Source organism: Haliaeetus albicilla, chromosome 5 (assembly GCF_947461875.1).
Source record: "Haliaeetus albicilla chromosome 5, bHalAlb1.1, whole genome shotgun sequence".
NCBI lineage: Eukaryota > Metazoa > Chordata > Aves > Accipitriformes > Accipitridae > Haliaeetus > Haliaeetus albicilla.
The window spans coordinates 23,251,747-23,266,137 of NC_091487.1; the positions used below are offsets into that span (position 1 = coordinate 23,251,747).

General features: G+C 43.6%; 1 protein-coding gene across 1 annotated transcript in view; it reads left to right on the plus strand.

Moving 5' to 3' along the window:
* Positions 1-1,439: 1,439 nt before the first annotated feature.
* STON2 (stonin 2) overlaps positions 1,440-14,391 on the plus strand; it is a 79,600-nt gene continuing 66,648 nt past the window's right edge. Inside the window, exon 1 of the mRNA XM_069783714.1 lies at positions 1,440-1,539. The gene's annotated coding sequence lies outside the window, so the exon portion shown is untranslated. The remainder of the gene's footprint in view (positions 1,540-14,391) is intronic.

Here is a 14,391-nt window from a genome sequence, read left to right on the forward strand (position 1 = left end):
ACCAGCCTAAATCTGTCTTGGCCGATGGGCAGTATATGCAACTAAACATATTTTTTGTGACTAGCTGTGTTTGGGAAACCAACGTTTTACACTACTGGATCTACAAATACTGTTTGGAAACGTTCGAGTTGTGCGTTATTCTCTCCCAACCACCTCTAGTTGGCACTCGTGGTTAACGTTTTGTGCCAGAGGATATCTCCCCCCCCCCCCCCCCCCCCCCCAACTCGTGTCACAGGGGGGCTTTGGGTTTTTGTTTGAGTGGCGGTGTACTTTTTAATGCATGTCCCCAGATGAGTCTGTACCAATAGTAAACCTTCAGACCTCTTTGAACGCTCCTTCACGACAAAATCAGGTATGCTAAACTGCCAAGCGCAACATCAGTCACCATAATTGCATGGTTACCTTGCACTCTTCATTTGAGATTTTCCCAGTGTTTTACAACAGCACTTTAAAAACCGTTAGTTCACCTGGAGAAGAGTTAAACTTGTGTAATTTTTTTATCTTTACAGTCAGTCTCCACTAGTAATTAAGGCTGTTACGATCATGTTTAATGCAAATGTTATTAAGATTTCTCAGCTTGCAAGGTTCAATTTTCTAGGAAGCTCGTGGGTGACTTGCTGCTTCCTCAGCTCTCCAGGGTCACCCTCTGCATCTGGGGGTGGGCGTACACGTACGCACCTGTGCTTACGGTCCTATGTGTGATGCACATGTTCATGTCCTGTAAGTTGCCTTTCATCAGAAGCCTTGAAATTGTAGTGGGGTTAGAAAATAAAGCCTCCATAAAGACACTTGCATATGCAAGTGGCAATCTGGAATCTTTAACGGCAGAAATAAGATTAATGTCAGGGATTTATATTATTAGGTCTGTAATACTACTCCAACTTAACAGCTTAAAAGCAATTTGGTTCACGGACGTTGCAGTTAACTTTGTTAGTCCTGACTAATACCTAACGGGGGGATATTTGCCGACCTGTGAAATTCGTCAGGGTCTCACGAAAGAATGGAGACACCTATTAATTTGTATTAGAAGTGGGCACGCACAATCACGAGTTACAAATAAACAGGGTCATATTTAAGCATTTAGGAGTGCCGGTCGAATGGCCCCGAGCGGAAGGCTTTTTGTATTACGTTTTTTGCCTGCACGTTTCTATTATTTTTGCCCTTCCGTACGAGGCGGCCACCCGGCAGGCTGGAGCTCCTGCTTCAGAGCGTGTTGAAACGGATCGAGTCCGGGAGCAAGGAGACAAACGCCCGCCTCGGCCCTCCGACCGCCGCCTTGCCGCCGCCGAATCCCCCGCTCCCCGCCGACCTCGACCGCCGCTCGCCCGGGGACCGGCGCGGCGCGGGGCGGGGCGCCGCGCCCCCGGCCAATGCGGCGGCGCCGCCGGGGAGCGCCCAATGGCGGCGGCCCCGCGCTGCCGCTGCCCCGGGGCGGCGGGGGGCGGGCCGGGGCCGCGCCGCCGCCTCCCCTCAGCGCGCTGTCCGCCAGCGCGGGCGGCGGCACCGTGGGCCCGCGAGCGCCGCGCCCGCCGCCGGCAGGTAGGTCCGCGGGGCGAGGCGGGGCGGGGAGCGGCCGCAGAGCCGGCAGCGAGGCGGGGGGGGGGGGGGGGGGGGGAGGAGAGGAGGGCCGCCTGCCCGGGGCCGCCCGGCCGGCCCCCGCCGGGGAGGGGGGCGGGCGCCCCCGCGCTCTGCCTTCCTGACAGCCGAGGGGGGGGCACGGCGGGTCGGGCTTCGCGGGCAGCGCTGGCGCAGAGGCAGGCGCAGGACGTCCGGACGGCGGAGCCGGGGAAACCGAAGCGGACGGCAGGTGGCCCCGCCGGCGGAGCCGGGGCTGCCGCCCTCGCCTCGGGGCGCCGCGTCCGCTTTACCCCCTCTGCGGCGCGGCGGAGGGGCCGTGCTGGGCTGCGCGCCCCGACGGAGCCGAAGTTCCCCCGCCGCGCTGCAGCCCCCTTCCCCGGCCCGGGCTCGCGGCACCGCTCCCAGCCGCCGCCATCGGGACCGTGTTTCAACCTGTTGCCCCTCGGTCCGTACGCCCTCCTCCGCGGCCGCTGCCGAGGGAGGCTGTTCGTGACAGGCGACCCCCCAGCCGACCGAGTGCTCGCCTCTGTTCCCCCTCACAATGCACGCTGTGTTTCTGCGCGAGCGCCGGCCGTTTATTGCTCTGCGTCCGCGGAGGGGTTAACGAGTCAGTGACGGCAGCGTGTGGAAGCTGCTCGTATCCACCTACCCCTCAGCTGCTCTGGGCAATTACTCATGTTTTGGATTTTTCCTTTCGGGAGTCTACCGAGTTGTGCTGCTTTTGAAGTGTTTTTCTGCGGTTCAGATATTGCAAGGCAAAGAAAAATCGCCACTCGTCTTTCTGTCGTCTCCTTTGAATACGCTACGTAAATTATAGGTTAAAAAGAGCTCAAACCGCATACTTCCATGCAAAGTGGATTTTTACATTGATGCAGGACCGGACAGCCCCTTCCCCGCACATTTGCCTGCTTCATGTGTTGAGTATCCTTTCTGTACTGCAGCTCCGCTTTTCTCTCTTGGTCGTTAATCGTGCTGTTGACTAATCGGCTGTAATCAGAATCAACTTTTCTGGTTTGTTTTTTTTTTCCCATGGTTTAATCCTTTTTGAGATTAAAGTTTTTCAGGGAGAAGTTAAAAAAAAATGCTCCACTGCTTGATTAGATCAGGCGATGCTTTACAGCTCACGTCTTCCCTTACTTAGTTGCACCTTTGGCTGGGAATTATCCTTGAATAACTTCACGGTGTTGGTTTGAGGGCATTTTTAGTATTGTCAAGGCAAAAATTTGGCAAACGTTGGCGCTTCCTTACTTGTGAATCAGCTATGAATCATTCTTGTCTTCTGTGAGATGTGTGTTTTGTAAACTTACTAGTTTGGGCAAGTAAATTTCAAACTACAGGTTGGTGGCAAAATGCTTGTGTTCACTAATTGTGCCCGAGCTGGCTGAAACGTGCCTTGTCTTACACAGACAAGTGAGCTCTGGACTTTGCCTTAATATTTTCCAGATAAACAGATTTCTGTTAGTAAATTAAGTTTGTGTTACCACAAAGAAGCTTGAAAAACAGTTTTCCCCATCTCTAGTGAGATGTATTACATGGGATTATGCAACGCATATGACTTTCCTAAATACTTAAGTTCCCAAATGGCTAGGTTCTCTCTTCTGCAAGAATTTTTAGATTTGATTGGTTATAACATAAAGCAGTATTCGCTATGAATTACATTTACTCTGTTACATCATGCTTTTGTCAGGTAAATCTTTGACTTTTTCTGTATAACATTAAAGGCTTTTCATGATATTCCTATGGAGATCTCAAGTACAAAGCAAGTAGCAGTAACTCCCCAGCAGATTTAACGTATCATTTTCCTTAGATATAGGAATACAGCTGGCAACTTTAGTGATCGCTGCACTTTTATAGTTATAGCTTTTAAATTATTTTTAAAATATGAATGCCATCAAGAGCGTGACCATTAAACTTTCCAATAAGAGAAAAGGTCAGATTTTTTTTTCTCTCACACATTGCACTGTATCTCAGTTCTGACTAGCTGTACTCTCTTATGATTCATATCCCTAATTATCATTAAGGACTTAACAGCATACCTTGGTCTTTAACTGCAGATCTCTCCTTTACACGAGTTCCTTGGATCCCTCATTACATCAGTGGCATAATGAATACTCTGCTGTGTGGTTGGTTTAGATAACAGTCCAAGGGACACGAGGCAAAAAAGCAACAGCTACATCTCAATAGTGGCCGACCCCCCCCCTCGAGTCCTTGTTTGTGCTACCTTGCCAGCTATCTTGTTAAGAACTGGCAGCTGGTACAGTTCCCTGGTTGAGAAACCCAGACTGTGTGGGGGTTAAAACCATATTGTGAGTGGGCTAAATACATCATGTTTATAGAGGCCTTAATTTTCAGCTATCTCAAGTCTGGCATCCGCAAATGAAGATGAGAAATGGTATCTATGTGTGTTACAAATCTCTCAAGATGTTCTGCTCTGCAAGGCTTCTGTTGCCCCTGTTGTAGAAGTGGTGACTTTTCCAGTCAGTGAGGCAGTTGCCAAGGTGGCATCAGCTACAAGACTGTGGCTTGTGGATTCTCCTGTTCTGACACTTTGCTCCTGGTAGTACCCTTTCTTCATGCAGCTTTTAACCCAAGTAATGCACTGAGGCTTTGTGCAAAGCACCTGTCATAATCTTTGCCAATAAACTAACAGAATAAGTGAATTTTGAGTTGTTGAAAAGCCCTGTTCTTAAAGGCAGGCTGAAAGTAAAGGTTTTAGCCTCAGAAGCTTTGCGACAATATTGGCTTTCTCTTTGAAAGTTGGAAAGGTAAAAAAAAATCAGCAGGAAATAGGCTATAGAACTATAAGGGCTCATGTGGTGGACGCAATCTTCTAATGTCATCTTGGCCATCTGAAAGTTGGATGTATCTAAGCTAATCACTTAAGCTCACTCTGCAGTCAGCTAGGAAAGGAGAGCCTTCAGAAGGCAATTCGTGGGCAATTTGTCTGAAACGTTAGTTGCTTAAAAAAAAAAAAATCCATAAAGTACTCAGTGGCAAAACTAGATTTTTTTTTTGTCCTCTGATTTCTTAATACATTTTCTTTGGAGTCTAACCATGCTGGATGGTTTCGTAAAGGATTGCAAGTTCTGCTAATGGATGTAATAGCTTCACAAGTGGTTAACCTCAAGGAAGGAATGCCCGTCTTTGTATGCGTTGGGTATGAGCATGTGTTGTCTTCAGGACTGTGGCTGTAATAGTGACCAGATGACTTCGAGTCCCAGGAAATACAACTAGAAGCCTTACGGCTCAGCTCATACATCTGGAAACATTAGGGGTTAAATCTTTGCTGCTTGTAGATGGTGAAAATTCTGCCAGGACCTTAAACTGGGCCAGAAATCTATCTGAAGGTGTCTGTATGGGTAAGATCTCTTCCCAGGTAGGACTTGTGAATCCCCTATTGACTTCTGCAATCAATTTTCACTGTCCTTTCAATGTGCAAATAAGGTGAATGGTGTGGAAGGTCCTTTTTCTTTCACAACTAAAAGGTGTAAAATTTCAGAGATTCAGACTGAAAAAATTGAGAAAATGCAATCCTGTGGAGATACCAGGGGACAGGCATCAGGGTTCCAGGATTCCCTTCTTTTCTGAAAAACTACGAATGCAATACATTAGTGCACTAGTTAGAGCAGGAATGTACTTTTGAAATGGATGTCCTGATCATCGGCACTTAATGCACTTCAATTTGCATCTTAGAGCACATAAACTGATTTTGTTTGGGATAAAACTGAGTCAGAAGAACTCCAGGAGCTCATTTAATGTACTCCAAGTGCTAATGCAAATTCAGTCTGCAGGATCAGATTGGAGATAATTGGAAGGAAAAGCTGCAAAAAAGTAGTGTGAAAGCTATGCCCTTAATGCCAAGTATTTCACCCTGCAGCTGTGCTCCTATTGGTAAGGTTTTGTGCTGCCTGCTAGTGTAAACTTAGTGACAAACTTGTTAACCAATTTTTTAAATGTAGCATAATGTTCAGTGTATCTTTACAGAAAAAAATACAAGGGAAAATATAAACATCATAGCATAATGTTAACAAAGTAAGAGAAGACATGAGTGTGCGTGTCCCTTAGATAACTATAGAAACGAATAGTGCTTTATTAATGGAAAATAGTCTTAAAGGAAGTAGGTTACTGAAATGCATAAGTTTCTTAAACATTAGTTCTATAGAGATACAGCTGGTGAAAGGGAGCCATAAAATTAAAGAGCTTTTGCTCTCACCCATCCTGAAAATCCTTCAATAGGTACTTTTCTGACAGAAAATATTTCCTAAAATGTTGAAAGTATTTTCTCAGCAGTGATACATTAAGGTTTGTCAGTTCACTGCAGTGACATGCCTAGAAATATGTGTAAGACTTCCTTGAAGTTCACATTTTTATTTATTGGAAGAGGTCATGCTATAGGAACGTCTTGATTAGTTGTGCCATTACTTCAAATCAGCAGTTGGTGATTTCATCTCGCGTCGCTCAGGGGCATTCATATAAAATGAGAAATAAGTCTCTGAGTAACAAACCACTGCTGAAGTGCCTCTTGTTCATTCTTTGCAGCGTAAGGGAGTTGTTCTGTGTTTGATACTGTCAGGGAAGGTGGGATAGACAGATTGTGATCCTACTGATATGTTTTATTGTATAGAGTCATTTATCTTGAATATTAAATGTGGTTTTTAAGGTTTGTTGCAGTCATTTCCCTCTGGGAAGACAGAACTAAGTGAAAGAGTCCTGAAAGAAACAAATAGCAGCTCTAGAAGTAATGAAGCAGGGAGCCAAAAAGCAGCATGGAAAAAAAACCTGAAAGTGGGTGTGTGAGGTTATTTAGTTATAACAATAAATACCTGCATAGAAGACCTGTGTGATCAGGAGTGTGTATTGTAGAGTTTGGGGAATTAGTTTGACTCCCTGGAAGAGGGGAGGATCTACACTAACACAGCGTATCTTTGAAAAGGGAATGGAGTATTGGTACAACATTCTTTTTGGCTGTGATTTAGTTGCCTTAATTTAGGTGTGAAAAAGACATGCAAGCCTAAGTTAGTTGCCATAGTCTTTCTGGGGGGGGATTCACCTTGGTTGAAAATAGATCAGATGAAAGATCCTCTGGAGTTGTTGTGTTCCTTGTATTGACTATAAACAGAGCATCAGGTGACTATCTCAGATGTCTCACTAGGCATCTGGGGTTAAATGAGATGTGATTCATCTTGCTTTATTAAGGTAACTGAAATAAATGTCTCGGCACAATTCCTTTGGCTTGAAACAGAGGACAGAACTGACCAGTATGCTTCAGGATCCTATGAAGGTGCTCTAGTAGTACAGAACTATCCTAATAATCAAAGAGCAGGCAGTGTGCTCCAGAGCTGAGATTCAAAGCAGAGCTCGTGGTCCAAGAGTAGCAGACCTTCCTGGTGAGCTGGAGAGAAAGGATGTCTTTTTGCTGAGCTGTGTTTCTTGTTTCATTACACTCTTTTAGGCCAAGTTTTAGTTGGCATTTATAGACATGAATATTTATAGAAACTAATTCTCTCTGTGGGCTCTTGGGTTTGCCAGCTGTGAAATGAAATGAGAGAATTATCTTTAATTTACTTTTGAAAATGGGGGTGGGTATACAATATAGGAATTTTGTTCTCTTGCTATCTGAACCAGGGGCCTCTTCCGAACAGAAGGTACCATTTTGCAGAACTGCATGGTGGTTTTGTGGTTGTGTGGGTGACCGAAATGCATGGAAAAAGCACTACTAAGCATTTTTGAAGAGAAAAAGTATTACTAGCTGCATAACTGAAACTTGAGCTGGTCAAGCTCCACAGCACAAGGCCAGTTTATTTTCTAATAAAGTAGTTTCAATGGAACAGCTGTAGGGAAGAATTTGGCCTATGAAGTTTAATGATTAGTTGCTGTTTAATTGCTGGCTGCTCCTGAGGTCAGAAACTTGCCACCAGAAATGCTTCTTTCACTCTGATCCTTCCTATGTTGTTTCCAGTTCATCGGAGTTCAAATATTTACCTGGCTAAAAATTATATCCCATGTATAAAAATTATATATGGTGGAAACATCAGGTGCGTGTTCCTAAATCTCATTCCAAGTTATAAGGTATGCGAATTCAGCATGAAGAATAAGATCTCAGCTGATAGGTGCGTGGATTTTTTGGAGGGTATTCACTGTCAGAATCTCAAATGTCACTGAAGGGGATAAAACTGAGGTAGAATAGATTGGGCAGATCTGGGCTTTCCCCTCCTAAACAACTCATCTCTGACCTCTGCAATTTAATTGCCCAAGTCTCTCTGAATGGAGGCAGCTGTATTAGTTTACCACACTACATGTGTGGTCAGAGTCTGGCACCAGCATTCACTTTTTTTCCAGAAAAGACTGCAAATTCTCCCTGTATTCAAACCAGGCTACTGATATGCATATTCTTGGAGCTAAGACTGGCTGGGGGTGGCCACAGACCTTTGGGAGCTGCAGCTCCAAACAGCTGCATTAAGCTCTTCAGTGACACTGAAATAGGCACTAACTTTCAAGTGATAATCCCTTCTCTTCAGGAAGTTTGTCTTGAAAGAAACCTGAAATTCTTCTAATTCTGCTTATTTTCAATAGTTTGTAACATGCTTTTGTTTGTATCTGCGTGCCTTATGCTGGTGTCAAATTTACAACTCTGCCACAGTGAGTCACTGCCAGTCTTGCTAACAGAAACAAAGAGTCCCAGTCCCTTTGTGGGTCTGTGCCTTTATGAAAGAGGGAGGTAAATATCTCAAATATTTTAAAATCTGCTTGTCTGCATCCCATTTCCAAAACTTGTCTGCAGGGTAAGGCAGTCTTTGCCAAAGGTTACCCGGACTCAGCTCCCCCAGAGCTGGCAAAGGAGCTGTAATGCTGCATTAACGTTGCTGTGAACTGGTATTTCCACATATCATAATGCTGTGCAACTGAGATGTATCATGGGCTGAGGAGCAGAATAACCATGGTCGCTCATGGCTACGTGAGGTTGGTGCGGAGGTGGAGTGACCTGACTGCATTAATTCCATTTCCAGAGCAGGCTCAGTAAGCAGTCGTGCTGTCAAACATACAGTGCTGCTGGTAGTGTTACCTAAGAGGGATTGCATAGAGGAGGATATTCAGATTCCAAACTTTTTAATGAAAAAAGGCCTTGCCGGTATTATCTGAGTGCCCAGCATCCATCTCCATGTCTGCAGTGTTTTATGTTGATTTTTCAACGCAGTAAGTGAAGTCTTCATAAAGTTCTTTCTGCTTTGTTTTCCTGACTAGACTCCAGAGTCTTCAAGGCAACAGTAACCCTGTCTTAAACTTCTGGGGGCTTGGGTGGGAAGGGAGTGTTGGGGATTTTTTGGTGGGTTTTGGTTTTGTGTTTTGTTGGGGTTTTTTTACACTGTTGCTTTACTAAAGCACATGGATAACACAAAACAGGTCATGCACAAAGCAGTCTTGATGCCTGCCTTTAAAAAAAATTACCTTTGGGTTATACAATGTCTGACAGCACCCAGAAATGTAACATGAATGAAATTCTTGTCTAAAAATTTGGGAGGCAAGATATTGGATTACCCAAGTCCAGTTGAGAGCTGCGTATGTTCATGACTTCATTCGTCTTACCATCTTACTCTTTTAGTTTCTGCATGCATCATTTGAAAGTGTGGGTAAGTAGAGCATACTTCTAGATATATAGAATGGCTGGCCATCTAATGCAGTTAAACTTTTCATGATTTAATGGTAAAGCAATTGTCTGCTATTTGAAACTGAAGAGTTAGTTGTCTAAGAAGGAAAGAATAGTGAAATGTCTCACTGTAGGTTTTTTTTTTTCTTCTTTCTTCTTTCTTTTTTTTTGAGAGTATTGGTTTGGTGTAGCCAGCTGAAGTATTCTATATCCTCAAAACATGGAATTTTAAAAGACCAAATCACATTCCTATTTCTGTTTGAAAACTGTGGAGATTTTTTTCATGCACCTATAAATAGCAGTTTGTTTAGTTTTAGATTTTGTGTACCATGTGCAAGTACATATACCTACAGAGCTTGTCTACCTCTGGCTCAAACCAGGCGTACAAGGAGCTGCCATTGCAGAAGCTTCCCCAGCAAACAGTTTGGTCTACAGGGAACCTTCTCCCCAGGGTGTCGGCACAGCTCTGTCAGTGTACCTGATGTGCAGTGCTCCCTGCTATTCCAGTTTTGAGAGTTTACTTTGATGATAATGCCCCAACTATTGAGTGATTAGCCATTGTCCACGTCTTTTTTTTTTATTCTTAATCATTCTGTTTTGTGATCTGCCGGTTGATAGCCTCGCAAATGCATTGGTGCAACAACTGTTTGTTTGAGCCATGCCAAGCACTGTGAAACCAGGGACGGTGACACACTCTGTGGGAGCCAATTCATATGAATTTCTATGTATAATACTGCATATTTGTCAACACCCTGAATGCTTCGTAACTGGGCATTTGTGTCAGATTAAAAGATGAGCATCTCGTGGAAGCCATACAATAATGTTGGTAATTAATTATTTGATGCTATTAAGCATGAAGTGCAACTGGTCCTTCTTCCTGCTGTTGATACTCAGACTTGCAGTGGCTCCTCTTGTAGCTTCCTCAGCAAAATACCTAGTGTAATAAAATACGAGTGATTTGCTGCCTCCATATGCCACAGGGGTCTGCCTCTCACCGTGTACCCCTGCAGCACTTACATTGCCATCTATCTACAAGAGATCATGTATCTTGGATTCCTCTTCTGGAATGCACAAGGTTGCCTGCTGTCTTATAGGCACAGATAACTATCAAAGGGGTGGTACTAAAAAGATGAGCAGCAGCTGCTCGCTGTACCAGACAACAACAAAGCTTTGGTAGTTAGAAAGCAGAGTACTCTGAACTTCATTTTCAGCAAGGGGCTCTACCCCTTTGCACCAGAGGAAAGCCCTCTCTTGTGTTTGTGTTCTGTTCCCAGTTAACTTCCAGAGATGAGTAAGCATGCTCAGGAATGAATATTACCTCTACTGTCATCTTACTAATCCTACTCTCTAGATATAGACCTGCTGACAAAGATACTACAAAACAGGTTCTTTTTTTTTTCTCCCCCCGAAACATCTTTTATTTTTACTAACACCACTTATTAGTGTGTGTTAGTAAAAACAAAACAAACAAAAAACCCAGTAAACCCAAAACCAAACAACAAAAAATGAAAGATTTTTCTCATACCCTCTGTTCTACATCATGCTAGTATACCATGCATTCTTATTTCATGTTTTGACAATTAGGCAAATACAATTAGACACAAATGTATTAGACAACAGTGTTGCAAACATACTATTTTGTACTGTGTATGAATTTGAGTTGTCAAGATCTTTGTTTCTACTTCATACATAGTTTTTTGTAATAGTGTATAAAATACTGGATCCCTTTAATTTAAATCTTTGCTCAAGCATGTTTTTTTCCTGGAGTTGCTTTTCATTCTCTTGAAACAGGAGTAGTCATGCTAAACAAACAGCACCATCAAGTCTAATGGGCCTATATTTAGAGTGTCTAAAATAGAGAGTGACAACAAACGTGATATTTGTGGGTTGCCCTGAAGGGCTGCAGTGTCCTGGCATCACACTAAGTTGCATAATATCGGCTGACTCTCCAGACACTGGAAACGAGGAAAGACCAGTTGGATCATCCAAGGAATTTTCTGCCAGGGCAGGCTTGTTCCCTGTGATACCTCTTGCAGAGTATTATTTTTTGTCTGGCTTTAAATAATCAAGCAGGACTTCCTTAAACCGGGAGACAGCTTCACATTTTAAGGTTGTCTTTATATATAACCATCAAGCAGGATCTCCTTTATAATGGGAATCCCTTTTTAAACTCTTTTCCTTGGAAAGGTGTTACTGATACAGCTTACAAGTTATAAAAGATGTTACACAGAAGTACAGTTATATAGAAGTTATATATATATAGTTGTCAGTTATATGGAAATACAGAGAAGGCTTGAACAGAAGATGGCTTTCTTGCTCAGTGTTCCTAATCTCCTTTCCAGCCAACACTCAGCACAGGAAAACTTCTTTGCTTTCTTTCAGGACTGCATCACTTCCTCAATGGTCCTTGTCTCCCTGATGCTTTCACAGTTGGATTCTGTGTTTTTCCCTCACTCTGAATCTGTTCTCCCATTCTGTGTGTATCACAGCTCAGCTAGATGAATGCCCATCCTCTCTGTAGGCATACAACTTCCAGTGAAGCATCTCTGTCTAGAGAATCCAGTTTCTCCCTTGTCTTCAATGTGGCTAGTTTTTGAGGGCTTGACTTACTTCTTTCTTGTTTGGGTTTTTGTTTTGGTTTGGTTTTTTCCTTCCCCCAGCTTTCTCAGTCCAAAATGAGTTTAGCTTATACTGATTGATGGCAACTAATTATGCCCACCATTTTCAGTAAAGATTTTTCACCTAACTTCTAGCATGAACTTAGTTGTAATTCAGAAGATAAAGCCCTGATTTAATTTGTGCAATTGAAACCAGTCCTGAGGCATGGGAAGAATTATGCTGGCTCTCCTTTTACTAATGGCGGCAGGATCAGGTTTTGAGTTGTATGATGAATACTGTGTGAATACTGGTTTAACCCCAGCCAGCAGCTAAGCCTCACACAGCCGTTCGCTTACTCACCCCTGGTGGGACGGGGGAGAGAATCAGAAGATTAAAAGCGAGAAAACTCATGGGTTGACATAAAGACAGTTTAACAGGTAAAGCAAAAGCCACACACACAGGCAAAGCAAAACAAGGAATTCATTCACCACTTCCCATCAGCAGGCAGGTGTTCAGCCATCTCCAGGAAAGCAGGGCTCCAGCACACATTAACGCTTACTTAGGAAGACAAACACCGTCACTCCGAACGTCCCCCCCTTCCTTCTTCTTGCCCCAGCTTTATACACTGAGCATGACGTCCTATGGTCTGGAATATCCCTGGGGTCAGTTGGGGTCAGCTGTCCCAGCTGTGTCCCCTCCCAACTTCTTGTGCACCCCCAGCTACTCGCTGGTGGGGTGGGTGAGAAGCAGAAAAGGCCTTGGCTCTGTGTAAGCACTGCTCAGCGATAACAAAAACATCCCTGTGTTATCAACACTGTTTTCAGCACAAATCCAAAACATAGCCCCATACTAGCTACTGTGAAGAAAATTAACTCTGTCCCAGCCAAAAGCAGCACATACTGGTAAAGCAGTAATTTGATGCAAGGCGTATAGGCAATGCTGGAATGTTAGCATACATTCAAGTCATACAAGCCAGGATGTGTGTTTACTAGAAGAGTGTTTATCATCCAGCACAATATTCCAGTAAACTTAGGTCGCTTACTCGATTCCCTGTTTCTTTTTTTATTAGTCCCAATTTAGAAGAAGGATAGGTGCAGACGGGGCTTTGCGATCTGTGTTCACCTCTTGATGGCTGTCTGCAGTGATGACAGGCTGCAATGACATAGTTGGTTCCAGGGTGATTAACTGTAGAATATTATGCTTTTTACATCAGAGAGATAACTTAAAAACCACACCTGATAATCATCACCACAGCAAGTAAAGTACAATAGGTTTTGGAAGGTTTGGTAAATGGAATACATCTGGCTAGCTTTTTTGTGCACAATTTAGACAGGAACATATGAAAGCATCAGTATCAGATGTGCAAACCAGGGTGCCCAGTGGGAGCTTTCTTCTGAAAAACATTTTCCTTGTATGATTCACTTTTTCAGGTTTGAAAGAAGAAACCAGTTTTTAAACCCAGTTCCCTCCCCATACTATGGACTGGAATGTCACTTTCTGTAGCATTCTGTTGTGCAATAGTTGTGATTATTGCAAATTCACCATCCAAAGCAGAGGAAGTCTGGAACACATGTAATAGTCAGGTGTGGAAGTCTGGGATCGGGGTGCTGCTTTGGAGTTCTGCCTCACAGAGGCCTTGAGAAGACAAGGAAGAGTGGTAAGCACTGTGCACCTGCCCTCTCCTAAGGGGATGCTACCAACCTCTCCCCCTTACTGCATTTAGATTGCTTGTTGCCTACTGTTATTACCAACAGAACTTCATTGAACAAAGAAAAACCTGATCTGTAAAGTGATTCTGAATTAGTCTAGCCCTTGGGAAGTCAAACCCTTAAATTAATGTTTTGTTTATTTTTTCTTCTATTTGTGCAATACTGACCGGGGAAAAAAAATCTCAGATTTTAGAGATGCAAATGTTCTGCTAAAGAAGTTGGCATGTTGCCTCTTTCCTGTGATCTTTTCCCGGTCTAGTTTTAAAGCACTGTTGCTCTATATAGTAAGAGAAGCATTTGACTGATCTTTGTCTCAGATTCTAGTTTGAGTTAGAAGGCTGGCAGTTTGGGAAATTATCCTTCCAAGTTTTAATGCAATTACATGACTGGAGGCTTCAGTTACACTTTGAATGTATTGTGGACCCATAGTGAGCTATATTTGAAGTCCTGAAATGTAGAGCTTCTACTTTCCCGATGTGACTGGGGATGTGGACTATCACTGCCAAACATTTCGTCTGGCATGCTCCCTTGGCTTCCGCCTGTTAGACATTACTTCCAATTGTAAAAAAAAAAAAAAAAAATTCCCATTCTTTTTCTGTATTTCTGCTCTTCTACAGTGCCTTTCTACATTTCTCAAGTTCTTGGGAGTACAAGTAATAGAAGAAAAGGTTGTACAATTTTCCTCCAGTATCAGGTTTTGAATCCCTCTAAACAGTATCTTGTCTGACTGGTTCTTATTATGAGGTGTCCAGAACCCATGAAGTATTTCTAAGGTATGGCCTTCACAGAAGGAGAGAGACCATTGCCTTCTGAACTGCCTAAATGTCCTGGTACTGCCTGCAGGAGAGCATCTTAGGTGTT